Source organism: Notothenia coriiceps, unplaced genomic scaffold, assembly GCF_000735185.1.
Source record: "Notothenia coriiceps isolate Sejong01 unplaced genomic scaffold, NC01 NC01_scaffold00012546, whole genome shotgun sequence".
NCBI lineage: Eukaryota > Metazoa > Chordata > Actinopteri > Perciformes > Nototheniidae > Notothenia > Notothenia coriiceps.
This window is the reverse complement of record NW_011345247.1, coordinates 1-6,382: the sequence shown is the minus strand read 5'-3', so window position 1 is coordinate 6,382 and position 6,382 is coordinate 1. Positions and strand designations below refer to the sequence as shown.

At 39.2% G+C, this 6,382-nt stretch overlaps 1 pseudogene; it reads right to left on the bottom strand.

The window, feature by feature from the left end:
* Positions 1-1,911: 1,911 nt before the first annotated feature.
* Positions 1,912-5,491, bottom strand: LOC104947393 (uncharacterized; annotated as a pseudogene).
* Positions 5,492-6,382: the final 891 nt, after the last annotated feature.

Sequence of the window (6,382 nt, the reverse complement as noted above, 5' to 3'; positions counted from 1 at the left end):
ATGTTTTTAACAGAAACTTGGATTGAACAAAATAACAGTGCAGCTGTTCTTATCGAATCAACACCTCCCAACTTTAGTTTTATGAGTCAGGAAATAATGCATAAGAAAGGAGGTGGAGTTGCTATTTGTTCAATGATTCCATTCAATGCAGGAAGACATCTTATGGGAACTTTGCTTCTTTTGAATATGTGGCCCTTCAGCTGAAATGCTCCTCTCGAGCTCTGTTCCTAAATATCTATAGACCACCCAAATACTGTGCAAGCTTTTTTGATGACTTTACTGAACTGCTGTCTATAGTGTGTATTGACTTTGACCGTCTAGTCATTGTTCGTGATTTTAACATCCATGTTGACAACCCCCAGGACAGAGGGGCTAAAGGGCTGTTTTGTGTTCTTGATAGCTATGGACTGACTCAGCATGTGACGGAGCCCACGCACAATAAGGGGCGGCACACTCTGGACTTAATTATCTCAAAGGGACTGAATATCTCTAAGGTTGTGGTGACTGATGTTGCACTCTCTGATCATCCCTGTGTTTTCTTTGAGAGCTCTATTTCTATTCACAACATTTTTACATGCCTGACACCCCACGTTCCATGACAGCAAGATCAAACCCGTGCATGAGAGCACACTCGTTCCCGCCTCCAAGCCCCCTCCACCGCCCCAGCTCTTTGAAGGTGGTCAACTTTATAAGGTCCGTAAGCTGCTGGGGGTCCGCAACAGGGGTCGGGGCAAGCAATTCCTAGTGGACTGGAAAGGCTACGGTCCCGAAGCAAGATCCTGGGTAGTTGCAACATTTATCATAGACAAGACCCTTATTCAGGACTTTAATGATCAGCCTGGGCCATCAGGAGTCGGCCCTAGAGGGGGGGGCACTGTTGTGTCTCGTCAAAGATGTTAGTCTAGTCATGTTTCATGTTTTGTTTAGTCATTTTTGTCTCCCACTTCCTGTTTTATTTTGGTTCTCACCTTTTGTGTCTCATTCCAGGTCCCTTGACTCCCTATCCTTGTGTGTGTGCCTGCCATCATCAGCATCATCCCCACCCCTGACTGTTTCCGCCTGCGCCCAGTTACCTCTTGTTTAAATTCCCCAGCCTCCCCTTGTCTTGTCTTGTGCCAGTTCGTCTTGTCCTGTCTTCATGTCAGTAGACAGCGTAACAGCGTTTGTTTCTCATGTCTCAAGCCTGATTCATGCCCGTGAGTTTTCCAGTAAATGTTGTTCCTCATTAAGTGAGTGATTTTCTGTTGTTACTTTTTGAACCTTTTTCACCTCGTCAAGAGTGTCGATCCTTTTTTGAGACCTGAATTTTGGAATAAAGTATTTTTTTCATACTTTACCTCTGTCTCCTGGGGTCGTGCATTTGAGTCCTATACCTTGTGTTTTCAAGTTTGTGACAGAGTCTGTGTTTAGATATCAGGATGGATCCCTTGTCTTTTTACTACGGTAGAAATACATAACCTGACCCTGAGCTGTTTGGAATCTCTAGATGAAAGGAAAGGAGCTTCAGTTTTCCTTTATTATCTCCTTTAGCTTTGGAAACACTGGACCCTGCTTTAGAAAAGGAGAAAATGCTGTCCCATAAATCCTTGTGGCCCTAACTTTTAACATGGCACAACATTTGGCCGTTTACTAAAACAACCGCTGATCATGTGCACATTTGTCATCTTATGCCTTACCTTGCTAAAGTGCTTATATGTTTAAAATTGCAACAATATATTAAAGTAAAAGCCAAAATATAAACGCCACAACAATTGCAGTAAAAGTTTCAAGGTGTTAACTGAGCTGTGTGGGGTTTTGTAAACTATTTTCTTCAAAATGTTGAATGGTGATATGCATAGTGTAACATGTGTAAAGTTTCATTTCTGGCACATAATACACTCGTAGCCCAGTGTGTGTGAGACTGAGCTTCTCTCAGTAGTCTTGTCCTAACACCTGATGATCGCTTTTCCCTGAGGAAACACCTTAAGGAACAGTGGTTAGAAAAAAGACATAGGACCTGATTTTTCTGACTATCCAGCCTCAACCTTTGTGTTGTGCTTGTTGACACTGCCCTTGGTTACTGACACACTTAAAGGTCCCAAAGCTATAATGAATGTTCTAAATTACACATGTGCTTTCCTTCTACTCAAAATGTCAACTGTTAAAAAACATCTGTTCAATTTGCATAGTTAATATGATAGCTTCCGTATTTTCTGTTCCTCCTGATTCCCTTTAACCCTCATCCCACCAACGTATTTGATGTACAAGTGTGACTGAGTGTGACTCTGGGGATGCAAAAAATATTTTTGCAATATGTTAATTTATTTATTTTTATAAAATATCCCTGTCATAATGTAGTTAGTGCTTCCTGTGGATGATAAAGTCAATTATTTGAATTTGTTACTGTTTATCCAGCTGCAGTTTGCATATTATTTCACAGTTTTACTTTTTGCCTGGGTTGAGAGCGAGCAAACCCAAAAATGTTCTACATTCCAGTTCCGTATTTCCACAAGCTGTAGCAGATTTGTAAAGGCTGTGTCTCTTCACTGTTCACTGAGCTCTACCCTATGTCCACTGTCAGGGCCTATTGGAAGAATGGGGGTCTTTGGTCCTAGGTTTAAGGCTTGAGAGTTTCAGGGGGGTACAGAGGTCACATACTGTATGGGGCTAGTGCAGGGGTCAGCAACCTTTACTATCAAAAGTGCCATTCTCAAAATATATTTGATAACACAGCTTATGAAGTTATATATATATATATATATATATATATATATATATATATACGTATATATATAATGATATATACAATTTTTAAGCTTGTCTATACAAAAAATGTGTTGGTTGCTTTTGTGAACTTATAGATAGACAATAAAGTAAATGTTAAAAGTCTATTGCTATTTTTACCTTTAGCAAATTATGTGTGTTTGTTCTGAAAATGTTTCGAAATGACATTTAATGTTTGCTTGTTTCTCACAATATTGTTGGCAGTAAAAGCTAAGGAATCCATACACGCAGAATTAAACTCTCTATTTCATTTGTGACTTTCCTTTTAGGGAACCCCACCAAGAGAGAGAGAGTACCTGCAGTCTGGAAGTTGAGCGCCACCATGTGGCAGCCCCCGGCCCACAGGGGGTAGGGATCGTAGTTGGAGGACTCCACCCTCTGGCCCTTTGGGTAGATGCGGCTCAGAGCCTTGCGGTTGTACTGCAGGAAGTCGTTGGTGCGGCTCTTCCCCGGCATCTTGTTCTCCACAAAGGAGCGGATCTCTTTGTAGCTGTAACTCTCTGTAGGAAGAAGAATGGAGCTGATCACAACATTTTGTTGATTAAATGTTATATTTTTGTATTATATTTGATTATTGTTTGTTTTTTTATTTATATTATTCCTATTTTATTCAGTCCTGCGTTGGTATTAATTGTTCTTTTTAATCAAAGTAAAAATAAGTGTATATGTTACTCTGGTTATAACATCAGGAGGGAGAGATTGTTTTTATTTTTTGTAAATTGTCTATGTCTTTAGTTTGTGAAGCACTTTGTGAATGAAAAGGGCTCTATAATTGAAGTTTGATTTGATCATAAAGTCTCTGATTTAACACCTATACATTATTGCAAAACCCAATTAACAAAGTTCAAAAACATTCTGAATGTTTCCTCATTTCATTGAAAGCTTCGGAACAGATACAACTATACTAATGCTGCGGTTGTATCAACGGACTTGTTCAAATATCCAGTACATATTATCGAACAACAACTCTAGAATGGAAGAGTCACTCTGTAAAGGTCGCTCTGAAGGTGCAGGTTAGGTAGGACAACTCAGTGGGTTTCCAAATTAAGATTTGTGTAACACAGGATGCTGTCTTCTTCTGAGCTTTCTGTGTGGTCACATCCTGTTTGCTGAATAATGTTGAGTTGTGGTCAAAGAACAGTAGAGTTGCATCCTCAGTGAATATGCTGAGGGGCCTCAGTAAATATGGTGACGGCGGCTCATGTCCACGCACAGTTCTGCAGCTCCCATCAACTTCACTACGTTTTTTATTTTAAATAGCTGTGTTCTCGTTCTCTTTTCTTCTTCTTCAAACTGAAGCACGGGTGGCTTATGATAGAATTACACACATCAATATTGAAGAAGGAAGCGTCATGGCGATTGGTTAAAATGCAGAAGACTTTGTAAATGTCAAGCTATAAAGAAACCAAATTACAGTAGCATGGCTGCGCATCACCACCGCTAAGCTAAAGGCGGCTAATGTTTAGCAAGATGACATTTAGTCATTTGTTAGCAACCACTGTAAATCACCAGTGAGTTATTAAACTATGATTGGGCAATAGGCAAATTGAATTCAAATTTATATAGCCCAAAATCACAAATCCTATTTGTCTCAGAGGGCTTCACAAGTCAACAAACGCAATTGACAATGTAAAACAATGTAAAAACAACAAACGTATCTTATAAGATCAATGTGAAAATACCAATTTAAAAAGAAACCTAACACAATGACACAAATATAGTTAAGAGTACAATAAATACAATTCCATAAAACGAAGGGTCCATGAGGATGTATAAAAGGGGGTTTAAAATCAGTCTTAACTGTACGCTGTAGCCTACTAAAAAGGAAAGTCTTTAACCTACTCTTAAATGTGTGGACACTGTCTGCCTCCCTAATCGTCACTGGAAGTTGATTCCAGAGGAACGGGGCTTGGTAGCCGAAAGCTCTAGCACCTGATCTTATTTTGTGGACTCTGGGAACCACCAACGGACAGGGATCAGGGATCTTAATGCCCTAGAGGGGCAATAGGAGATTAAAAGCTGCTGTAGGTAGGATGGTCCCTGACCCTTGAGCGCTTTGTATGTGAGTAAAAGTATTTAAAAATCAATCCTGGACTTAACTGGGAGCCAGTGCAATGCTGCTAAAACAGGAGTGATGTGGTCCATCTTCTTCGTTCCTGTTAAAACCCGTGCTGCAGCATTTTGTATGAATTGAAGGGTCTTTAATGATGAGTTTGGACAGCCTGATAAAAGGGAATTGCAATAATCCAGCCTGGAGGTGATAAAAGCATGGATGAGTGTTTCTGCATTGTTGTGGTTTAGGATGTGCCTGATTTTTGCAATATTCCGTAGATGGAAGTAGGCAGTCCTTTAAATTTGCTTTATATGGGATTTAAAAGACAAATCCTCGTCAAAAATAACACCAAGATTTTTTACCGTGGTGCTGTAGTTCATGGTAATACAATTCGAAGAAATTATGTTGTCGGACAGTTTGTTCCGAAGGTGTGGGGGCCTATAGTATAATGACTTCTGTTTTGTCAGAGTTTAATAATAGAAAGTTGCTGGTCATCCATGTCTTTATGTCTGCGAGGCATTCTTGCAGTTTAACTAATGGAAATTGTACATCTGGTTTAATTGATAGATACAATTGTGTATCATCTGCATAACAATGAAAATGTATGGAGTTATTCCTTATGATATTGCCCAATGGTAGCATATATATGATGAACAGGATGGGTCCAAGTACAGACTATGGGATTAGTTTTGTATCATAAAGATAAAGCAACACTTTCTCAGAATAAAGCAAAACTATGAGTTTAAAAGAAAAAAAAACTGAGTCAAGCAAAATAAAATAAATTTCAAAAATAAAACTATAAGTTGCAAACAAATCATTTGTGTAATCATGTAAACTATAAGTCTTTTTTCTTTGTTTTAACATAGGTTTTTGTTTGCAGTTCTTGTTTCCTCTTTCTCAATGATCAGACTTTGGCTCTCGCTGCAGCTTTCTCTTTTGCGCTCCCTCATTTTTTGTTTGAGATTCTGACACAAACCTCCCAGGTGGGCGGGACTTTCAGGGGTGCGTCCCCATTGGCTACTCAGTTTTTGAGTGACAGCCCAGTCCTCCAGCGATTGTACAGTGCAGGCAGCTGCGGTGCGGTAGCTGAGCGTGGACAGAAGACCCCCAGAAGAACCATCATTTCAATTATTATAATACAACAAGTGAAAATATGTGTAAGTATTGATCCTTTGTGTTGTTTGTGCTGTATTATACGGTCTGTTTCTTTATTGTGGTAAGTGAGAAGTAAAGCTGTGCCATGAAAGTTAGCTTTCACACTTAGCTAAATAGCTAGCAGTGAGTGAGCGTTCAGACACCAGCGCACACACTCAAACGGACTCTTGTGCCTGACTCTACTATGGGCATAGATATGTCTCGTAATTATTTGTGTGAACATAAAAATAATTTGTGTCTAAATATGTGATTTGTAAATGTAAAACACCATCCACAAATGCATTTAAAAGATTTGCAAACTCACAAATAAATTTGCAAGTGTAAAACGGTATCTGCAAATACGCAAAAATATTTTCACAAATAAAAAAAGATACTGTGAATATCTCTAACATTTACAACTTTCGATCAGCG